We start from the raw sequence: 24,717 nt of genomic DNA on the forward strand, positions 1-24,717 counted from the left end.
GGGTCTACCAGACGCCCTGCATTATTAGATACGGCACCGATTGCATGATCTGAATTGGACAGTAGAACAGCCCGGTGCTCACAGACAGTAGTGCTTATAAATGTGTAGGCGACATTCAGGACCTCATTCAGAGTCGGTCGAAGCGGCCGCACGGTCGTACGCCACCGATGTTCGCTATACTTCGCATGCGTAACGTTCGCAATGCGCGTGCGCAAACTAGCCACTACAATCAGAAATTTCTCTCTCCTTGAACACAGCCAGGTCGGTAGTTTGAGTGACAGATTGAGGAGTTTGTGGGTGGTAACAGGGGAAGGTGCTTGAAAACGGGGGAGTGGAGATCAGAACGCAGGCGTGCCTCATTATGCGAACAGCGTTTTATGGGCGTGCATACGGTTTATGGGAGTGCATAATTAACAAAGTAGTGTCATAGCACATGTGACATGGGAGGTTTTTACACTGACATGATCGTAGAGCTTAAGAGAGGGTATGGTCAACCTTAAGCTCTACGACCAGTTCCGATGGTTCTCGATGGTCTCGATTAATCCTTATATGCCCGGAGATGACGTGTAATGCGTACGAGAAGGGGGCGTATTTTTTTGTCTTCCGGCCGCTTCCTCCCCTTGGTCGGCCAGCTACCGATCCGAACTTAGGGACGCAACTTGCGAGGGAATCATTTGCATATCCGGCCCCTTTTCCCGTACGACCGTGACGCCGCTTCGACCGACTCTGAATGAGGTCCTCAGTCTCTGTAATGTATTGTGATTTTGCTCTGCACTTGCTCAGAAAGCGAACACAAGCCTATGCTGTACTGCATGTATTCTGCATGTATCAGGTGAAACAGGAACAGGGGTCGGAAGGACAGTTGTCATTTAGTCAAAGGTTGGCAAGGGCTTGTTCATGTAAATATTAGTAGATTGTATAGGTGATGATATAGGTGCCAGTGATGTGCGGTGGAGGTTAGTCCACGCGATAGATATTTTAACCAGGTCTTTGGTTTATTAACCCAGCAGAACAGTTTTGAAGGATGGCACTGGGTTAATGCAGCAAGTATGTACAACAGGTACACAATGCACGTATACAATGGATGTACCAGATCCAGCCAGCAACTTTAGGGGTAGCAAAGGTGGTGTAAGGACAATGGGGGCACACACGTGTGTGTATAGTTATATACAGTGGTAACAGTTGAGTGTGGGCACACTGGCATATATATGTAGCAGTATAGTGATGGTGGTGTACTGGGACTTGCAGGGTCACTGACTTGAGTAACGCAGTCTCTCCAGGAGACACTCAGGAGCACGTCCTTACTCTATGTAAAAAAGTAGCAAGATCTTTGGTTTAAAAATGTCGGGACTTGGGGTCTGATTCAGAGCCGCTCGTAAGCGGCCGCTCGTTCGTTCTGACCGATGTTCGCACATCTGCGCATGCGTACGGATTGTAATGCGCATGCGCGAACCAGTCAGTGCGGCCGAAAATCGTTTGGACGCTATATAGCGAGTGCCTGCTATTTTGAGTGACAGAAGGAGGCGTATGTGGGTGGTAACAGGGGAAGGTGCTTGAAAACGGCGGTGTGGAATTAGATCGCAGGTCAAAACGGGCATTTTAAGGGAGTGCATAATTAATACAGCAGCGTCATTGACCACGTCACTTGTTTTTTTTTAACCCCGAACTGATCGCAAAATAGCGGTTGAAAAAAACAGCCACAAGAATAGCGAGCAGTTCATACGCTGTTCGATGTGCTCGATTAATCTAATAAATAGCGGACATGACGTAGGATGTGAGCGGCCAGGGGGCGTATTTTTCAAAATTACAACCGCAAGTTTTGCTCACTCGTTCAGACATGGAGGCGTGAACAGACGGCAATTACCGAACGGTTCATTTGAATAGCCACCCCTTGTTTTAGAATGAACGACCGCAAATAGCGAGCGGCTCTGAATCAGGCCCTTGGTGCAGAACCCCTGGGACACCCCCTTTAATGACTAATTAGGCAAAAATATATTTTTAATTACCTGATTTGGGCCAATAATGACATCACTTTTGGGATGAAAAAGTAAAAAGTGCAGTAAAATGGGTACAGAGTAGTGGGTTGGGTTTTTGGGGGGGCTGTATGGATGGGACAGGTGTTTTAAACATTGCATTGCAGCAGATGTGTTGTTTTTTTTTATTTAAAAGTGCCCTAAAATGACTCAACAATATACTTACCCGCATTTTATGTACCCCTAATTTAACTAGAGCATTACCTTTGGGCAAAACTTTTTTTATGTATATCTTTTTTTTATTGTTATAAAAAAATGCATATAGCAGCCATGTGACACTATTTAGGAAATCAAAACCCTTTGATTATGGCCAATAAAAGACTTCTATACTGTTACCCAATATTAGTTTACCTTTTTTGGGGGTACAGGCTGATTTCCCCATTCTCACCTACTCTTTTCGCCTGTCATCCCTGCGAGAATTATCGTGCGAATGTGCTATCGCCGGTTTTGTCATTGGATTGCACGATGAACGGGATTGCGCATACATGCGATAAGCAGCAAATTCGAGCGATGGGTCCGAAAAGTTTCCGCCGGTGAAAACTTATCGTTATCACGGCTACTTGGACACCCCCTAACTCTTTTATGTTCAGGCCTGTGTGTGATTCCACCAGACTCTTGTATTCTGCAACTATGCCAATTACTTTACTTTTAATGTTCTGTAAGTATACATGCGTCATCCTTGTAACCTCATTTATAAGCATCATGAAATAATGGTTCTCACTCAGGGGCCTATTTATCAAAACTAAATGGCCCGGTAACCATGTGGAAATGCTAGTCTCCGCATATTTTGGTAACCGGGCCATTTATCATCAGGGGTCCGAAAATGACCCCTGATATTCAGCAAACTTCAAAACTGAAAGTTGAGTTTGCTTCCGAGAACCCCGCTCCTTCCTATGGGAAAGAGTTACGGGGATGCGAAGAGGGAATTGAGCCGCCTCCTCACTACCTCCCCGGCGGCTGTGCATGCATAGCTGGGACGACGGGGAGGAGGTAAGTAATGCTGCTACATCTGTAGCTGTGATATTAACTGAGGAGACAGTTGCTTTTCGAAGCAGCTGTCCCCGCACCGGAGCAATGATGAATTGCTCCAGTGCCACGTTTCCCCCGCTGCGAGTTGGATACTTAAGTGTCCCTCGCAGGGAGATGAGTCACCGAGGGGCCTCCGATGATGACTGGGCCCCTCAATGACTCCACCTCCATTGGTCCGCACACGTTCCAGTGGTGCTTTAGTTCTGGATGCTGACTTTAGAAAGGGACAATGTGTTTGCTTACACTTCACACAACTATCACATTCTGGTCTTTCTGAGTTGTCCACTGACATCTCCATCACCATGCTGTCTATAAGTTTCTGTATGTTGTTGTATCCTAGGTGGCCCAGTCTACTGTCCCAACTTTGTGACATTTAGGACTTTATTTGCTATTCCCCTGGCATTTACAGGATCATATGATTTAAATGACTTGAACCAACTTTCATTAGAACTGATGTGCCTTGTGGCTCCTAAGTCCACGTACCAGCAATCTTTGTGGTGACTGTCTGCTACATTTAGTGCTATCACTCAGATCCTTTTATTTCATGTGGCTGCAGCCGAGTACTGGTATCATTATTTAGCATGAACCCATAACTTATTGGTCATATTTACCCAAGAGTGGGCACTTCATTCCTAGTGAAGTGGTCAGGATGGGGAGAATAATACCTGGAATTGCAGGCCATAAAGAGGGGACAAGGCCTAAGGATGCAATTATATGCTAATCATGTTATATTGGCCCTGTCGCCTATTCATATATGCCTGATTCGCAGTATTTTGTAGAGAGAAGGGGCCTAATGATGCAAGTAGCCCACCCCCATCACCATCCACCTGTATGTCCTCCCCAGTCATCTCCTAAAGGGGAGATTTTTAAAGTAGGCAAGTATGTTTTTGGCAGATCCTATAGGTGTTAATATAGGTGCCAGTGTGATGGAGGTAAGTCCACACGAGAGATAACTTAACCAGGTCTTTGGTTTATTAACCCGGCAGAACAGGTTTGCAGGATGACACTGCTGGTGATATGCAGCCACCCGTGTGTATACATACAGTGGTGGCAGTGAAGCACACACTGGTATATATATACATATATACTATATATAGCGGTATAGAAGTGGTGATAGGACAGAATACACAGGGTCACTGGCCTGAGTAATGCTGTGTCTCAGAGACACTCAGGGGCACATCCTTCTCCTATGGAAGACACGCAGTATGGGGTCCTAGTGCCGCTGGGTAAGGAGACAGAGCAGGGCGCTCTCTCCTAACAGTAAATACAGTACCTGATTCAGACCCGCTCGTGAGCGTACAGCACTCGCAAGCGGGTCAATGGTCCCCCACTGCGCATGCGCACGCCGGAACCGGCTTCGGCGTGTGCATGCGCGAGACCCGGCCAGCGACGGGCGCTCCGTCGCTACGGGTCTCGCACCAAAAAGGGGCGGCTGTCGATTGTGATTGACAGCTCACCCCATTTTGGAGGCGGGCAGGGGGGGTGGCTGGCCACAACGGAGGCGTTCCCGAAGGAACGCCTGCCGTTGAGGCTGGCGTCAGTAGTGAGCTTCCGGCTCTATTAGAGCCGGAAGCTCACTGGGGCTTGCGATGGACGAGACCCTACCACAAGGGTCTCGTCGCAAGTGTGATGGTCGCGACCATCGTGACCATCACCTGGCCACTCGCAAAAGCTGTGGGTGGTCACCCACAGCTTAGCGAGCGGCCAGGAGGCCAGTTCCCCCCCCAAAAAAAATGCCGCCCTGATTCAGAACGAGAGCTCTGAAAGAGCGTCTGGCTCTGAATCAGGCCCACAGCTTATGCAGTTATGCCTGTAAGGAGCATTGTGTTTTACATCTGCTACAGGACAGTTGCAAGCACATACTGACGAAGATGACTTAGCGCAAACTAGGCGCATATGCCGCCATTACGGTGGCGTACTTATCGCCCATTTTGCTTCCTACTCTGCATCAGCCTCTTTAAGGTGTACTATGCGAAAGACAACATTTGCGTGAATGTAATCAGCTGCCCCTTCATGTTGGATCGCCTTCCATTCGATGTTAATTGATCCTTTATACTAAGCTTGAATTGATGATGTGTACCCAGCCTGCAGGAGTACAAGTGGCCCGCTCTCCTTATTAATGCACTTCCATTGTAGGGCAGTGTGTGCACAAAGGGTGTCCTTTACTAATCGAATGACTGACAGGCCGTGGTTTGCAGGACAACAGCAGGTGTGTACCAAAAAGGCAGAAAAACTGGTCCTGTGTAATAACCGTGCTCCTGTATTTACTCCCCGCAGAACCACCTCAAGGCATTCTCATGGCAAATATAACCCTAAGGCTGCGCTGTGTTTCACAACACTACTATTTACTGCAGAGCTTCTGAATGAGTGTGAGCCTGTCAGTGGTGATCTCGAGATAACGCAACGTGTACCTTTATTGGGGACCTACGTGACACTATGATGAAATTAAGAGGCTAGATGGTGACATCACGGAGCTAGAGAGTTGGGAATGAACATGTATGGGTGACAGTGGGGGGTCATCCTCAACGGCTGCACAGACGGCATGGTGCATGCCTGGAGCGGCCAAGGGATAGTAGATGCAGGGTGCTGTTCCAGGTGCCCTGTTAACCAGAGGCAAGGACTGTGGGGCAGCGATGGTGCCACCGACAGAGCCCTGCGCATTTAGCAGTGGCACCATGTGCACATTCCTAGTTACAGCCCTGTGGGTGACATATTGGTCTGTATGGATAGTAGGGACATATAATGCACACAATACTTACATTTTCTTGCCATACTAAGCACATTTTTGCGGTATCTAATAAAGTATAGCCTTATTACCGGGATGTAGTCTGCATGCCAGCGGTGCTCATGCATAAGGGGTGAGGTCAGCCACCATGGAGGCTTGGATAACCATTAGAGAGGTCATGGTCTGGGCCCCTTTATAAATATATTTATAGTAAATATGGACAGTGTGGACCACTCTCTTCTGCAAATCTTCATTGCCTTGGTCTGCGTGATACTGCCCTCTCCTGGCTGACCTCCTACCTCTGACTGTTCTTTCTCTGTCTCCTCGCATGACTTCACTTCTCCCAAACTTCCTCCACTAGTAGTGCTGAGTGCTTGCAAGTGGGTCGATGTTGGCCTAGTGTGCATGCGCACGACGGAGCCGGCTCCGTCGTGCACATGCACGAGACCCGGATAGCAACGGGCAAACCGTCGCTCTGGGTCTCGTACCAAAGGGGGCGTGCTGTCGATGTTGAGTGACAGCACGCCCCCTTTGGTGGGCGTGCCGGGGGTGTGGCTGCCCAGATGGAGGCGTTCCCATGGGAACGCCTACTGTCTGGGGCCGGCCCCACTGACGTCACACGTGATGTCAGTGGGAGTGCTTTCGGCTCTGTTTGAGCCGAAAGCACTCCAGGGCTTGCGCCAATGAGACCCTACCACAAGGGTCTCGTTGCAAGCCCAATGGTTGCGATGGTCTTGACCATCGCGACCATCTTCCTGGCCGCTCGCTATAGCTGTGGGTGGTCACCAACAGCTATACGAGCGGCCAGGAGGCCGCTCTAAAAATCAAGAAGGACGGCCCTGATTCAGAGTGAGCGCTCTGTCAGAGCGTCCGGCTCTGAATCAGGGCCACTGTTTTATGGAGCCTCTCCTTCACCTACTCTTTCAGACGTCATGAGTACCCAGCCACCAGGGTGGGCATTCCCTTACCCCAAACTGTACTTTTCATGTCACCCGGACTCTCCCTTGCTTTCTCCTCTTTTGAAGTCCACTCTATCCGTATCTTTACTCCATCCATCTCCATGGGGTGAATGTAACAGCTTGCGGACTGCAGGCATTGGCGAGTCCCGTGCGAGACTGCCCGATGTTTAAAGAAGCAGTGCAGAATCAACTTGGTTTTGCCTTTGAATGACTGCTACTTTAAGACATGGGAAAATCTCGCGTGAGGCTCACCGATACCTGCAATCCGCAGGCTATTACATTTACCCCCAAGTCTTTGTTGCCTATTGCCCCCCCTTGTCCCACTTCACAATTTATTGATAATTTTGCTGCATAGCTTCCCCACTACCTCTCCACTGACTTCCCCTCCATCGTTCTAGGTGACTTAGACATCCCCACCAACCCAGCATCCCCTAATGTTCTCGCTCTTTCTTCCTATTTTGCCCTTTCTCAATGGACTGCCTCCCCGAACTACTGCCTCGGCTGCTCCCTTGCCCTTGTGTGCTCTCTCTCATTTCTCCAACTCTGCCTTCCCACTCTCTAACCACCATTACATTTTCCATACCCCCACTTCTAAAATTCTACTTCTTACCACTGGGATGACTTAATTGTAGGTCAGTGAATGAACACAGAGCTACAATGCTGTTCCAATAACTGGCGGTAACTGTGTTCAGTATGTTACAGCTCACTGCCAATAAGAGGCCTGGACAGGGTTGTGCCGTGACTGCCCACTTTGATTGGCTGGAGGTGGTAAATCTACAGAAGTGAAGCAAGCATGCATGTTCATCAGTCCTCCTGCTCCAGAGCCGTAACTAGACTTTTTGGTGCCCTGTGCCAGAGAGAGCATTGGTGCCCTCCCCCCCCCCCAATTTTTAGGTAGGGCATGAGATAGTGCACCTGAAAAAGGGCCATGGCCTCATGGGGAGGGTCCAGGGAAGAGATAAGAGAGGCCATGAGATTCTGGGGATAAAAGAAGAGGAAGCTACAAGTGACAACGATAATAAACAGAAAATTGACTGGACCAAACGGGAGGCAATCGGGAAGCCGACTGCCTAAATACCGGCAGCCGGCTTCCCGACTGTCTTATCCCGGCAAGGGTGAAATGCCGGGCATCTAGATGTAAACGCCCGTATTTCCCCGACGCCGCGAGCGGACAGCCGCGGGGGGGAGGGTTAGGTTTAGGGCTCCCGGGGGGGACTTAGGGTTAGGCACCCCCCCGGGAGGGTTAGGGTTAGGCTAGGGGGAGGGAGGGTTAGGGTTAGGCACCGCCGGGGGGGACTTAGGGTTAGGCACCCCCCCGGGGGACTTAGGTGTAGGCAGCGGGGAAGGGGGTGGTTAGGGTTAGGCACTTGGGGGGGAAGTTAGGGTTAAGCACCCCTAAGGAGGGTTAGGGTTAGGGGGGTTAGGTTAGGTTAGTGGATACTTACCTATCCACGATCGGGATTTCCAGCGCTGTCGGGCTTCCGCTGCGTCGCATTCTGCTCCTGTCGGGCTGCCGCTGACGGGAATCGAACCGCCGGCCATGCGGCCGACGGTATTTCATACCAATTCCAGACCAAACAGCGCCCCCTGCCCTGCGGTGCCCTGTGCCATGGCACTGGTCGCACTACCCTAGTTACGGCCCTGTCCTGCTCCACCAGTTAACACAGTCTAGAACTGAGGTGGGGCCTCGGGCAGTGGCGCACGCCGATGATTTCCCCTCTATCCCTGTGAGCCAGTCCTACCTTGGTTATGTGTTCAATGTTGGGTACAGTTTGCAATGCATCCTGGTCCTGTGTTATGTTTTCAATGGCAGGTAATTCCAAGATAAAGTCCTTAAAGCATTCAGCGCCTGCCTTATATGTTGCAGTTACGGTTGCCACCTCTTGTAAATGACCGCTGGTAAAATACCTGCCAGGTGGCAATCCGCTTTGCAATGCTGCTCAGTTTAGGTACATGGTTGACAATTGCATTCTGGCTCGGTGCGATGTGTTCAGTGCCAGCCAGTGCAGAGACAGTTTGCAGTGCATTCTGGTCCTGGTTAATGTTTTGCAATCACAGATAATGTAGAGATGTGGCTTACAATGCATTCTGGTCCTGTTATATATTTTGCAACGCTTGCCGGGCACGATGACCCCCGCATTGCAGCATTGGTAATAAATCCTTCACTTGGAGGTGAGCTCATTTGCAGAGCACTTTATTAAATTACTGCAGCAGTGAGCGGGACTCGGTATGTGTGGGGAGGGGATGAAACATGCACGGTTTGATGCACACAGATAAATGAGGACGTAGTATATATGGGGGGTGGGAGGAGAGGGAGGTGTTGTTCTATGATGGATGCTAAGCCATGATTTTACAGAGTAATGTAATGTATGTGTGCACTGTATGCATAGACGTGGAATCCTCCCAAAGCACCCAAACTCGGCTATGGATCCAGAGATTCCTAAAAGCCTGATTCTAGGTGGCACGCTGCTGTAACCACTGTAGACCCTATTGCCGTACCCGCCTCTGTGACTATATGCTAATGCCAGTATCGCCCCTCACCGTGGTGTACAAGCGTGCGTCTGTCTGTGCACGGACTGAGACGCCCACTTCAGGCGCTGTAATACCGCCTTATGCGTCTTTAGATGCTGCAATCGTGCTTGCCGCAGCCACCAGTCGACACCATCAAAACTTGCACTAGCCCCATCCTTGGCGTCAGGGTACTGGCTCCAATGCGAGCGGTTGAGCGTCTGAGCTTGCAATCAGTTCAGCAACACGACAACGACACTCGCACAACACGCCCATAAGGGCAGACCACCTTCGTGTGTCTGAATAGCCACCTAGCAGTCAACGCCCAGGAACGCCCTAGAACATTTTCAGTACATTTATGATACCTGCGTCTCAATCGCAACTGCGCCTCTGTGTGTAGGTCATGCATGCGCCGTGCAGGTTTTCAGGGATTTTGGGCGCAGACGCAGTAGCAACAAAAATGCTTAACTCCATGAACACCGGTATTGCATGTGACGGTTGGTAGCTCCGTGGTGGGTTTACCATTTAATAGGGTATATAGGACAGATTCCTGGACTGCACACCCTGAATATACATAATGGGAGGGTCTATTTGTTGAGACTTCTTGCAGGCACAGAAACAGACAAATCACAGATGCACAACTCCAAATTACTGATTATATATACATTATGCAATAACATAGAGGTTTTTGGCATAATCATGGCCAAGGTTATGGGCCTACCCACCATATCCAGGTAACCTCTGCAGGGTAGGTCCCTAACATACTAGGGTTCAAATCCAGAGCGCAGGACACCCCTAAATCGGCACAGCTTTGGTAATGTGATTGACAGAGAAAGGGAGCTAGCATTTCATAGGCGTACACTACATATATGACTAGCATCCCCTAATCCCCCTTCCTCCTGGCGGATGAGAAAATCAGGTTCCCAACCGCATCCCCCTCCCATGGTAATAGTGACGCCATTTGTACTGTCAGCATGACATCCCCAGCTAATGGGGAAGGGGATAAAACGGGCCTGTAGAGTTAGTGAGGCAGCGCGGCACAGGGCTAAAAGGATGCCGAGTTCCTCCCGACTTTCCATCTTCTGGCACCACCTTCCACTCCTGGCATTCAGAGGCAAACACTTCTGTTACCCCTGAGAGTTACGCCAGTCAGCTTAGAGAAAAGACATAGGCACATGATCATAGGTGTGTGCACGGGGTATGCACCATTAGGCAGCCCCATGCCCACTTTGCACTCTCTGTAATCACCAATGCCAGCTATGTATATGGAGGTGTTTTCCGGCGCTCTAGTGACACCAGCAGGCGCTCCTATCCAGCACCACCGTGTCTCTGGTCAGCCCCCAGCAAGAGGGGGGCAGTTGTGGGGAGCATGGCTATGTCACATACCTCCCCTCATGGCACATGATATTAATACTAGTCAGATATAGCAAAAATATTAGTGGAATTCATGAAATCAGTGAACTTCTAGTACAAGAAGACGCTTGTTAGAGGGCGGAAGACTGAAAAGTATTCCGATGATAGATCTATTTATGGTCTAAAATATTACAAAAATAAACACACAAAAAAGAGTCGATGGCGGTAACGAGTGGTACGATGCAGGTTGTTTCCTGCTGCGAAAGTCTATGATTCTGAGTAAAACAAAAGAACAGTTCACGGGAATCTCTATAATGTATCCTGATCATAAACTATGGAGCTGTAGACCACTGACCCTCTTACCAGTCATAGGGCGGGATGCGTGACATATCGCATATCGGGTGTGATGCAACCCGCCACTCTTGGCATGCATGCCGGTGTTAGTTACACCAGTATGAATGAACAAAAACGTAAAGGACCGCTCCCTCTGTAAGAGCTGTCCTTTGCGAATGAGGGACTTCCGGGGTCTATGACCCAGAAGCCCCTCTGGCGTCCTTCTGCGCATGCGCAGAATGATACACGCACCGCGTGGATCCCTCTCACAGCACTCTCCCAATAGAAGCCCACAGGCATCTATAGGGTAAAGCCATCAGAAAGATGATCAAACCAGCATTTTGGGGGTTTTGACTGCATCTCTCATTTGCTGCATCCCACCCATAGGAATTTATTAATTTAGTTCTGTCGACATTCAGAATGTGAACATAGTTGAAATTTCGACATTATAGGTTTAAAGTTCATTTTAGGGTGAGGGCTCTAACAGTAGAAAAACAGAATGTCAACATGCCGACGGTTGACATGATGTCCATGTCGACACTCTGAATATCGACACTCAGACCATGTTGACATTCTGAATGTCGACATTTTGTACGACACCCTTTAGCTTACAGTAGTAAGCAGTACTAGAAAAGTGATGGCAAAGATTCACTCTAACATCCTGTATATTAGCATGGGCAAATGCAGGGGGGGGGGGGGGGTTCCAGTTGCCCGTAACACTTTGTATGGCTGGCCCTATTGCCACATATAACAACTTACTGTGATTGCAGGGGAGTTTCCAGTTGCCCGGAACACTTTGTATGGCTTTCCCTACTGACACATATAATGACTTACTGTGATTGCTGACCCTGTATAAGGCTGATGCATTATGTACACTGCACCTTACTTTACAGTAGGCTATAGCTTGTAAAGCACTAATCGAGCCACTTAAGGTGCGTACACACTAGGCGATTTTTAGAACGATTCCGACGCATTGTAACAAGATATCATTTAATCAATGTGTATGCTCTATGTTGGCCGGTGCATGCTCCCGTGGAGTCGTCCGTCACATCGTGGGTGACATGACCTCTGTGCCATACTTGCTGACTTTTGAAAACTCCTCACCAGGAGCAGCCCGGAGAGGAGATGCTGCTGGCAGACTCGGGGGGCGGGGCTGGACTGTAGATGTCATTAGGCACCTCCCCTTTCTGGGGAAAGCCCGATACACACGATTTGCGAAATTTTAGTCCCGAACCCTCCCTACGGACCCGAAAACTCCCCATAAAATCTCCCCATCCTGCCCACTTCATTAAGAAGTGGGCGGGATGCGGGAGAAGTGCCAACTCTTCTGGGGGTGCAGGGGGCTACCCAAAAAATCGCGAGCCTCCCGCGACTTCCAGGAATGTAGGCAAGTATGCTCTGTGCACATAAATGTTTGTGCACTACATGACATTACCGATAATATTATGTCTTACCTACTCTCCCACAAGCTCCGGGAGACAGCAGCGTCACTGACCTTTGACCGGGAGACTCAAATGTTACGTGTTACGCTATCTCCCGTTTTACCATTCTCTTGTCTCATTATTCTTCATCTATTACATTTATCAATGTCCTCTCACTATACTATAAGTATCTCTCCCTCCTCATCATAGTCTCTCTCTCTCTCTTTCTCTCTCTCTGCTCTCTTTCTCTCCTTCTCTCTCTCTCTCCTTCTCTCTCTCTCTCCTTCCCTTGTCACATTATTCCTCTCAGGCTGCGGGCAGAAATGATCCACTAGGAAAACTATTAATAACCTTCTAGCGGAAGGAAATCTCCGGGAGATACCGAGAGGAGGCAGCGTGAAATATATAAATATATACAGTATATATAGAAACAGGAGAGGGACTGACAACGAGAGAGCTACAAATCTGTGCATGTGGGTCGGCAGGAAATGTATTTACCATATAAATAGGAAATAAGTTCCTTATTCACATGTACGCAATGCCGTTAGTTACACAGTTTAGTGATTATCGTCCGACCGCACCTGCATCACGGTGGCACTGCGCACGCTCCAAGGTACCTTAGTGACGCCGTTCGCAGGGCAGATTTCTTTGCAAAGCGATTGACATTCAGGGACCGTTTGGGGGCGGCTACGAAGAGTGGCGGCAAAAACGCTGGCGTGTTGCGACCGTTTTAGGGCGTGTATCAGCCTAAAACTGCGTCGTCTTGGTCCAGGGGGCCATTCTGCGGGACCATCAGGCTACTCAGATGGGCGATTATCATATGATCTGCGACGGCGGCTGTCTATGTGTACCCAGTCGCTTGGATTTGCAATGGCCCCGGTGGGCGTCGACTCTCAATACATATCCCAGCGTCTGCAACATATGCATACTTTCACACAACAGCTTGGGGGGTGGAAGGTTGCCCAGAAATGAGCCAGTTGGACAAAAACAAAACAGCTATCTGCTTGTATTAACCTCCGAGTGTAATATCACATGGGACCTGTCCAGTATGAGCATTCCTGGCCTATTTCTGCTCCACTTACTGTAGTTAAATACCTTACCCTGCACTGCAGCATAGATTCCCGCAGGTCCATTAGATAGGCAGAATTATTTTTATATATCTTCAGTTAAGCACAGGTGTTCTGTGACCTGACTACACATCATGTGTGTGCGCACTTTCTCCTGTTCACCAAAACCAGCCTTAGGAGAACCTTTTAAATTACTAAGTAACACAGAGAAGAAAATGACCACAGCTTTCTTTGTGCAATACTTTTTTTAAGGGAGAGGTGTAATCCTTGCCACAGGGTTACAGAAGCCAAGCCCAAACCAAGTACAACCCCTCATTAACACACCAATAATAAACAAAAGGATAAATTGCCTGTATGCAAACTCATTACCTTAGCAAACACCTGTTTGCTCTTTGAAAACTTACAACTTTATGCCTCTTTTTGGCTCCTGCCACAAGATTTGTCCCTCACAAAATGGTGGTCTGACCAGCCAGGACTGAGGCCCAGATATATCAACGAGTGATATTCTGGTTATCACTCGTTACTAATCTTTAATGGTGCTCCAACCAATCAGCTCCCAACTGTCATGTGTTTGACAAATGACAGCTAGGAGCTGATTGGTTGGAGCACCATTTAAGATGGGATAGTTATGGGATGCCGATGCCAGGATTCTGACAGGTGCTGGGATTCCGGCGCCGGTATTCTAAGCGCCAAATCTCGCAGTTCAGGATATTGAAGGTATCCCTTTTAAAATTAGTAACGAGTGGTAACAAGATTATCACTCGTGGATAAATCTGGGCTTGAGGGCCCGAATCAGACCCGTCCGCAATGCGTGAGCTACAGCCGGCTCCCTCCGCGGACAATGCAGCAGCTAATGAGAGTCAGGCAGACTCTCATTAGCTGGCTGCTATTACAAACACACAGTGCGGCTGTCTGTTTGTAAACTGTGTAGGGCAGACTTCTCTCACTGCGGTCTGCCCTACACTTGTGGGGCCTGGGGGACTTGTCCACCCCTTGGCTACTGGTGGCATTGCCGGGCGGCACCCCCCCTTTGTTCGGTGCCCCTGGCGAGTGCCATCTTGGCCAATGGGTAGATACGCCCCTGCGGCTGACATCTGACCCATGCACACCACTTGTGGTTGACTCTACCCTACCGCAAGCACTGCGACTGCTGCTGTGTGTATTTCAGCCATGTGACGTGTATGCTGACGCTGCGTCTTAATTATGTATGCCCCTCAAATGGCGTTTAAGGTCACAGACACGCCTGCATTCGCACAACCACACCCCCGTTACCATCGACCTTCCCCTGTCACCACCCGCAAACGGCACATTTTGTCACTAATGCTTGCAGGGCATCTTTGTACTGGCTGCGATCGCTTCCCGATTGCAGCGACTGGTTCTTATGCGCGTATGCAGATTGCAAACATTGGCTGCCTGCGTGTGAACGCAGCCTTGTGAGTGGGTCTGAATCAGGCCCTGAGTGCGGTATATTTTTTCGATATTCACAATGTCAACATTATTACCATACCTCCCAACCTTTGTTAAAGAGTAATCGAAACTTAATGAGGGTACAAAAAAGGGGCGTGGCCTTGTGGGTTCATTAGGACATGCCCCCTAAGATGCCATTTCAGGGTTGTGACCATGTGTCACACCCCCATTTTTCATCATGCTGTGGGTGAAACCAGCACTAAGGCAGCCTCCTCCTGGAACAAAATGGACGCTGCTCACATGTGTGCGGCATCCATTTGACTGCTGCTCTGCTATAAAAAGCAGCAGTGACAGAGTGTCCCCCAATCTCCTCTTCGCCCGCAGGACACTGCGGCCCACAGGTGGGACAGTGGAACAGTGCCGGAAAAGCAGTACTGTCCCGCTGAAATCAGAAGGGTTGGGTGGTATGAATTAGGTGGACACGAATCCCGCCATAGAAAGTGACGGTACGGGGGTGGTGACGGTTTGGTGACCTGCGAAAAGCAGGCGTGCCAGTGCGTTTGAACGCTGTTGCAGGAGCGTGCATAACTTAGCCACTGCGATGCCATACGCAGCTCGGGCTTTCACAGTGTGCGATGAGGTTAGCAATTCCTGAGTAAGGTCAGACCTTGTGCAAGTGTGTGTGAGGCTCCGATGGTACTCGATGTTACCGATGGTTTCATAGACTTGCTTGTATTACGGATGTGTGTAAGGTAAAGTGGGCGTCTTAATGTTAGGCTGCGACGGCATAGCAATTGCAATCATTAGCATATTTTCGAAGTGAGACCTTGTGTGTAATCGCAGTTGCGATCGCAATAATGATCCGTAATGAATCAGGCCCATTGTGTGCTATGTCTTATGATATTGAATATATATTAAAATATAAGAGACTTATAGACTACTAGATATTGCACATTCTGTTTTCTTTGCTTATTTATGTTGGCTGCCATCCCCTTTCTTAACCTGGCTCCACAGTCGTATGTACTGGGCTTTGACTCTTATCTGCTTTTAACTGCTCAGCTTTCCAACCCTAGCAGAGACCGACCTTGGGACTCAGGTAGGGATTCCAATCCCAGGATCCCGCAGATATCTGAGTACCAAAAATACCAGAATCTGGTTGACACCCCGGATTCTGTGGTCTGCAATTGAGTTGCCAGACATCATCCAAGGAAATGTGAAGGCGGCAGTAGAGCTGGGCCATAAGGTCGGCCCTCCATTGATGAATCTAGTACATTTTCTGGTGGGCTTTGTACCGAAGAAAGTTGAGGATAAATATCGGTTCGTACAGCGTGTATCTTATCGCAGTGGTGCTGCAGTTAAGGACATGATCCTAATGGTTTTGTGTCTCGTTGAGTACCAGTCTTTTGCCAGGATTTTGACGATGGTTAAATCCATGGGTTGGGAAGTTCTATTGGGTAAAATTGATGTCATGTCAACTTTTCACTTGTTGCCCGTGCATCTTCAGTTTTTCAGGTTCATGGGCATCTGGTTACCAAGTGACTGTTACATAGACAAGTGTTTGCCTATGGTTTGATCCTTCTTGTGCACTTTCTTTGAGTGTTACAGCACCTTTCTTCATTGGTACTTAAAGGTTGGTATTGGTGACTTACTTCAAAAGACTGGTACTCAACGAGACACAAAACCATTGGGGTCATGTCCTTAACTGCAGCACCAGTGCGATAAGATACACGCTGTATGAACCGATATTTATCCTCAACTTCTTCGGTACAAAGCCCACCAGAAAAAGTACTAGATTCATCAATGGAGGAATGACCTTACAGCCCAGCTGTACTACCGCCTTCACATTTCCTTGGACGATGTCTGGCAACTCAATGATTTCCTTGTCACCGGCCCAGCTGACTCTTCTACTATTTATTTTTTGGTCTCTTTATTGAATTGGCATTGCCATAACACAGGACAAAAACTGAAGCTGACATACTTGGGTACTGAAATTGATATATTAGCTTGATGCTGTCATGTCCCAGATGACCAGATGCTCATAATACAGCATCTCCACTGCCTTGAGGGCTGGGAAGCTTACTCTGCGCCAGGTCCTCACTTGGGGCTTGATTCAGGGGTGGGCAGACTACAAATTTATGCTAATGCCACGGCTGATGGGCTCTCTACTGAGATGCCCACAAGCTGTGGCTCTAATCTGCTGTGGTGCGTAATGTCGCACCATCAGTTGGACATTGGCCACACCATTGGACTTCCGAGAAACCAAATGTCCAATGGAATTTGGCCGCCAGTCCCAGTGGAACTGTGTTTTTTTGATGCAGCCACCAACAGAATGCGACTAACATGGTGTTCAATGGTACAATAACTATAGAGCTATGGGGGGATGTTTGCGCGGTTCACCAGCATCGTATTTTGGTGCGACAGTCTAGTGGTTGTGTGGATGATTAACCAACAGTGAGCTTTCTCTCTGGTTTGTCTGCTTGCCAGGCTTGTGCCACATCGCCTCTCTGTGAATGCGTTCTTTCAGGCATGCCATGTCCCAGGTGCCAAGAACTTTATAGATGATGTTTTGTTTAGGTTTAAGTGAATTAGATTTAGAAGGCCTGTACCTCACATGGCAGTGATTTCTGGTCTTCTTCCTCTTTTATGTTTGTCAGGTTATCAGGCTGGAATGGAGGGATTAGCCATGCATGCAATTGTCCCAGGTAATCTTAGTTATTACCGCTTTGCCTGGGATGAATGGTAGGATGCTGTCTTTTGAGGAGGGAAGGGGGTTATCTAGAGTAGCCGGGTCCCTGGCCAGGTTATATTTTTCTAGCTCGACTCTAGGGTCAACCCAACCTTTCCAAAAGCTTTTTGATTATGAAAGCTCTGAAGAGCTAGGCCAGGATGGCACCCATATCAGAAGACAGGAGGTGTCCTATAGATGTGTCAGCTTCTTGGCACCATAATGCCAAAGGTAGTGCTGAAATATGGCGCATGCACAGAAGGTTTTGACAGAGTGACAGGGTCTTTGTTACCTAATGCACATGCACCTGCGCCATTACTTCCGGGGGGAGAGGGCCCCTGACTGTCTTACAGAGAGGCAAGTAATTGCCATAAAGAGGAGCATAGAGTCCTTGATCTGAATTTGCAGCACCCTCTGTGAGAGTATGATGTGCAGCAGGCAATGGGTTAGCCCTGCAGTCTGCCTCCTCTCTATGACACCTCTTACATGACCGATTCCTGCATTCTTCATATTCTCTCCATGGTGCCTTTTCCCTGCATCTGGCCGGCTCTCATTCCATTACAGTAATTAGCTTCATTGCAGGCCTTGGATGGAGTCACATCAGCAGAACAGCGGCGGTTGCTTTTTTCCCTTTAAATCACATGACTGACATTAAATAAATAAACTAATACACAATGACGTGAAGTGTGCTCCCAGTAACCATCCCAACCCTGACAGTTCACTAAAGCAGGGCTGGGTGTGGGGGCGGCTGATCCTGCTTGAAGACAGGTAAATCGATTATGTGGATTAGTTGCGTTGATTTACACAGCTTTTGTGAAACATGATTATTTCTGAAACCTGCCCCGCCAGGGTTCTCTCTCTTTGTTATTTTATCTGTGTGTTGATGTTGACTTTGTTACATTGAGGATTGTCAATAGCGCTGGATGTTTCTGAGCAGTATCCCTGATGGCGACCCAGATTACACACTAGCTGGCCTAAATTAATGTCTAAGGGGTGGGTACCATTATTGGTGAGCCTATGACGACTGCAAGCTCAGGAATTGGAAATTGTATTGTGATTGTTGGCCCCCCCACCCAATCTCCCTCCGGAGGTGACACTGAGCTGGTCATACACCTGTTTGCGTAGCGTGAGAGCCAAAAGTCAGTTCTGTGCAATGGCCGCTAAACAAAGCATACGTCGGTGCCCGTATCCTTAGTTTGATGCATCAGAGGTTTGCGTAAGGGTGCATTTGCGTAATTGTGGATCAGGCAGACCTGCAAGGAGACACATGTACGCCTCTCCGTAGCTGTATCACATGCAGGTGCCTGACAGGAGGTGCAAATACACAGATGACGATGGCAACAATGACGATAGCAGAAGTTAGGTATCCGGATTAGATTGAGGTTTGGTATAAAGGATCTACTACATTAATTAGGGTTGGGCACTTAGCGGGGGGTTTGGGTTAGGCACTAGGAGGGACAGTTAGAGTTAGGCACAAGGAGGAAGGATTAATCAGTGTCCACTGTAGAGTAAGGGCACTTCTGCATTTGCACACGAAAAGGGGGCATGGCCAAGGAAAAGGAGGCGTGTATTTATGACATGTCCCATTTTCATCACTCCTGGGTGCGTGCCCGGCACTTACGGACATGCCAGGCGGCCCCCTAGCCTGCGCATGCATCCGGCACCCATTCACCAGCGATGACAGCTGCACAGCCATTTTCCCCACCCGTGGGACACTGCGGCCCGCGGGCGAGGACAGAACCCGCAGGCTGTTTCAGCGGGGCACCGCGTCGGAGGTCAGGGTGCTTTCTGCCCTTTAGAAAGAGGGCAGGGTACGGCGCCTCGCTGAATCAGCCTAGCGGGAACGCTAGTTAAGGTTAGGCACCAAGGGAAGGGTTAGGGTGAAGATTAGTGTTAGAAAACAAATCAAAAAATGTGTCAATGTTTTTGTGTCGACTATTTTTGTGTCAACCTTTTGACCCTGTCTACCTGCCTATCTTCATCCATGTCGACCTCTTGTGTGTCGACCTTTTTACTGTTTACCAATTGGTGTCTATCTAGACATTGTCGACCTTTTTACTGTAGATCTATTGACTGGAACCCTTTAGTTTGGCTGATTGCAGATTGGCACCTGAAGCTTATAGTTTTAGTGATTTCTTCATTGCTCCTGGATATATTATATCATTCTCTGGGTGTATATTAGGTATAATTTGAAAACAATAATGAAAACCTTTCTTGCGCTTATGACCTGGCTGAGAGTCAGCGTACCTAATGCATGCTTTATGTAAATCTGGCGTATGCGCTACTGGTTCCAAACTGAATGCACGCAGTGTTACGCTCATTCCAACCTAGCGTATATTACATGCATATTTCGTAATACGTATTTCCATGTACGCAGCTCAAATCTCTTAGTCTTCACAGTACTGATTTTTCTCATTTGTTACCACCATTTATTTTTTTTAATATTTAATGTCACGTTGCTAACAGATAGTGGCAGCAGCTCTTTCCTAGGACTCATATTGCTGCTCACCTGTGCTGTACTGAATAGTTATGCCATGGGTTCTAGGTAATTGGTAGGCTGCATTACCAGGACTGTGGATTTGACCCTGCTCTATAGAGGGTAAGGGTGCCTGAAGAGGGTAAACTAATCTTGGCAGATGGTCCCTGCTAGCAGTTTGTTTAGTATTGACTATATATATATATATAAAAGGCTAACGGTGCCCCTCTATAAGGGGAATTCAAGTGTGTTGCGTGCCGTTGGGCACTAGATGGCGCCCGACTGAGCAATTCAATTGTTGCTCCGTTCAGGGGGCGCACAGCCGCTGACTTTTCTATTTGCAGCCCCCCGAGCTGGCGAGCAGAAATGACCGAAAAGTGACCCGTTTGAACGCTCAATAGGGACTTTTCGCCGGCATGACAATGTCCCGTCATTTTGACGGGCTGCTAACTAGTTCTTTATGATATTTCCTATAGATTGTAAGCTTGCAAGCAGGGCCCTCTTACCTCTATGTCTGCCTGTTTTGTTCTATAAATGTTTCCAACTGTAAAGCGCAACGGAACATGCTGCGCTATATAAGAAACTGTTAATAAATAATGATGTTGTTCTCCATTCATCTCCTCAATGCTGTCACCTGACTGATGTCACATTTCGTCTGTGTGTCTGGAGCTGTCTCTGGTGCTGAATGTTCTCTACCTCCTGAACTGTCTCTGATTGCACAAGTGCCCATTATTATAGGAAAGCCTATGGTTGTTTGGGTCTATGATGGCAGAAGGCGCACCATAGGATGGGAGGAGATAGATCAGAGTGGAAGTGAGAAAAAGGCGAATTGGTGAGACACAATTGTTTAAATGGGATGGCCAGAAAGAAAGAAGTTTGTCTGGTCAAAGGTGTCTCTATACTTTTAATGGGTCCAGTTACAGTTTTGCAGAAAAACACTAATTTTTCCTGTTTCCACAATGGTCCTTTCCAGCAAATGTTGATGCAGATCAGTTATATAGTCTGTCGTTGGCACAGATCAAGCATATAGCGGTGTGTGTGAAGACCAGGAAGCTGTGGAATAGCGTAGGTAGGAAGGTAGGTGCACTTGTGCAATGAAGACAATGTTGGCCCACATTTCCAAGCGTTCATAGATGAACCTTACGCTGTCTAACTGCCGGAGAGCAGGGTTTGTTGCTGAGAGGTATCTCAGTTGTCTATCAATGAGCTGTCTCTAATGATATGTTCATCTCTAGTTGTCTATCAAGTTGCTGTCTCTGGTACTGTGTCTATTTTTAACTGTCTATCAAGTTGCTGTCTCTAGGGTTGTGTATATATCTCCAGCTGTCTCTATCTGTGCATGGAGTAGCAGTCTTTGCTTGCCGGGTGCCTAGTAGAGGCAGCAGGCACTTTCTAGGTGTGTATGAAGGAGCTGTCTCTGGTGCTGTCTCCTCAGCTGCTGAAAGGGAGGGAGACTGGCATTGGAGAGAGGGGGGGAGTGGCTGGAGGCTGGAGAGAGTGAGAGACACTGAGATAAGCAGAGGGAGGGACAGTCAGACAGGGAGAGTGAGTGCAGAGGGAGAGAATCACAAGCAAGATCTGTTCAGATTGTCTCAGGTAAGGAATGACAAGTGTGTGTGTGTACACTTATTGTGATGTGTGTGTGTACACTTATGATGTGTGTGTACACTTATTGTGGTATGTGTGTGTTCATGCAATGAATAAGATGGTGTTTATATCTGTGATAGACACTTATTGTAGAGTGTGTGTGTAACATGCATTGAATAAGATAGTGTGTATGCCTGTGATGTGCACTTATCTTGATGTAGTGTGTGTTTGTGTATAGCATGCATTGACAGTATGTGTGTATGCGTGCGTAGCATACATTGCGTGAGATGCAGTGTGTGTGTAGAATGCAATTAGTAAGATGCAGTGTGTGTGACTGGGTGTGTAGCATGCAGTGAGTGAGATTCAGTGGGTGTGTGTGTGTGTGTGTGGCATGCAATGAGTGAGATGCAGTGTGTGTGTGTGTAGCATGCAATGCGCGAGGTGCAGTGTGTGTACTGTGTATGTATATGTGTGATGTGTGTGTGTGTGTGGCATGCAATGAGTGAGGTGCAGTGTGTGTGTGTGGCATGCAATGAGTGAGGTGCAGTGTGTGTGTGTGTGTGTGTGTGTGTGTGTGTGTGTGTGTGTGTGTGTGTGTGTGTGTGTGTGTGGCATGCAATGAGTGAGATGCAGTGTGTGTGTGTAGCATGCAATGCGCGAGGTGCAGTGTGTGTACTGTGTATGTATATGTGTGGTGTGTGTGTGTGTGTGGCATGCAATGAGTGAGGTGCAGTGTGTGTGTGTGTGTGTGTGTGTGTGTGTGTGTCATGCAATGAACAAAATGCAGTGCTTCTCTGTGACTAGCAGGCCCCCGCTGGGCAGTAAGGCCCTTCCTGTCTTTTTTTTACCATCTGCACATAAGTGAGTATGGACATTATTAGTGGGTTGGTGTGTTGGCATGCGCGCTGTATTTGGCACGTATACTGGAGCCTGGCATAAGCTGCTGTGTACACACATTGCAGTGTTTGTGTCTGTGTGTAGGTGTGTGACAGACAGGCATGTAGAGATGCTGGGATGATATACAGGCTGTATGCAGAGGGGAGAGCATCAGACAATCACAGACAGCAGCCGTGACAGCTAGGATTTGAGGGGAGGTGACAGCGTTACACAGAGTGTAGAGTGACAGTCACATTAGGCAATTAAGGTGACAGAGCCTCTGTATGTGCTATAATGTAGCTTTTCATTGTTTTGGTTATATATGCTAGTCACACGCAGTATCATGGTTAAAGTGACAGTGATTTGCAGTGTTATTAGGATACATGTCCCAATGACATGCGTTGTTTATGTGCTGTTGATACACAGCGTTTGGGTGGAGATGGCAGTGATTTTGTGTGTTGGTGCCCAGGCGACATTGGCGTCCAGTGTTTAGATGGAAGTTACAGTGACACTGGATGCTCAGGTGACAGTAATATGTAGTATGTGACTTTGGCGTCCAGTGTTTAGAAGGAGTTTCCAGTGACAGCTTACGTGAAGAGTTTCGGTCAATATTGCAGTACCCCTGGGTGATTGATGTGTATTGCTCGTGTGGAGATGGCAGTGCTGTTGTACGTTGGTGCACAGGTGACAATGACATGTAGTATTTGATTTAGACGACAGTGATATGCAGTGGATGATATATACGTGGAGCACTAACACTTACTGACTGACTCTGAGATCGGGATAAGGGGACATAGATTGTCATTATCCGGAGAGATGCCGTGTTTAAGCGAAGACGACAGTAAAAGGCCGGTCGCTGCAATCACATGGACTATGGTGTCATTAGGGAGTGTCATGAAGTGAGTGGCAGGGTGTCAGGTGGATGTGGCCAGCAATGTGGGACTGGAAGTGCTTTATATTAGGTGACAGAAGTCACACGGTTTTGGGACTTGGTGGCGGTGTCTGTCAATGTTTGGGGTTAGGTTACACAGTGGCTGGAAGTTATTTGTGGTGACACCGGTGTTGTAGATTCGATAACACAGTGGGGTAAACATTCGCTTTAGGAACTGGAGGGCTGTGTTTTTGGATTTCAGCGACAGTTGCTGGAAATGTTTGGAGTTATGTGACTGTGGCCGGGGAGGATCTGGGATTTAAATACCGAAGATGACGGTGCTTGGGATTGGGTAACAGAATTAAATTAGCGGCCAGCAGTGTTTGGAATCAGATTGCAGTCGCTATCATTGTCTGGTAGGAAACTACAGCAGTCAGCAGTGTTTGGTATGGGATCACAGTGTTTTGGGAGTGCCTGGTCAAAAGTGGCAGTGGTTGCGATTGGGTGACAGTGGCTGGCAGTATTTGGTATTGGGTGAAAGTAGCTGGCATTGGTTGGTATTGGGTGAGAGTAGCTAGCTGTGGTTAGGATTGGGTGATAGTGGATGGCAGTATTTGGTATTGAGTGAGAGTAGCTGGCAGTGGTTGGGATTGGGTGACAATAACTGGCAGTGATTGGGATTCGGTGACAGTGGCTGACAGTGGTTTGTATTGGGTGAGAGTAGCTGGCAGTGGTTGGGATTGGATGAGAGTAGCTGGCAGTGGTTGGGATTGGATGACAGTAGCTGGCAGTGATTGGGATTGGGTGACAATAACTGGCAGTGATTGGGATTCGGTGACAGTGGCTGGCAGTGGTTTGTATTGGGTGAGAGTAGCTGGCAGTGGTTGGGATTGGATGAGAGTAGCTGGCAGTGGTTGGGATTGGATGACAGTAGCTGGCAGTGATTGGGATTGGGTGACAATAACTGGCAGTGATTGGGATTCGGTGACAGTGGCTGGCAGTGGTTGGGATTGGATGAGAGTAGCTGGCAGTGGTTGGGATTTGGTGACAGTACTTGGCAGTGGTTGGCATTGGGTGACAGTAACTAGCAGTGTTTGGGATTGGATGACAGTAGCTAGCAGTGTTTTGGATTGGATGACAGTAGTTTGCAGTGGTTGGTATTGGGTGACTGTAGATGGCAGTGATTGGGATTCAGTGTCAGTGACTGGCAGTAGTTAGGATTGGGTGACAGTAGCTGGCAGTAGTTGGGATTGTGTGAGAGTAGCTGGCAGATGTTGGGATTGGGTAACAGTATCTGGCAATGGTTGGGTTTGGGTGCCAGTAGCTGGCAGTGGTTGGCATTGGGTG

At 48.3% G+C, this 24,717-nt stretch overlaps 1 protein-coding gene across 6 annotated transcripts in view; it reads left to right on the top strand.

Annotated features, from left to right (window-relative positions):
* ACHE (acetylcholinesterase (Yt blood group)) overlaps positions 1–24,717 on the top strand; it is a 73,485-nt gene that overhangs the window by 13,862 nt on the left and 34,906 nt on the right. For 2 of the 6 annotated variants that reach the window (XM_088446160.1, XM_088446166.1), the window contains exon 1: positions 21,547–21,632. The exons of 3 other annotated variants lie outside the window; for them this stretch is intronic. The gene's annotated coding sequence lies outside the window, so the exon portion shown is untranslated. Of the gene's footprint in view, positions 1–8,895; positions 8,919–21,546; positions 21,633–24,717 lie in introns of those variants that run through there. One more of the 6 variants, XM_088446165.1, reaches the window with a different exon arrangement.

The sequence above is a fragment of the Taudactylus pleione genome, unplaced genomic scaffold, assembly GCF_031769625.1.
Source record: "Taudactylus pleione unplaced genomic scaffold, aTauple2 ptg000393l, whole genome shotgun sequence".
Taxonomy (NCBI): Eukaryota; Metazoa; Chordata; class Amphibia; order Anura; family Myobatrachidae; genus Taudactylus; species Taudactylus pleione.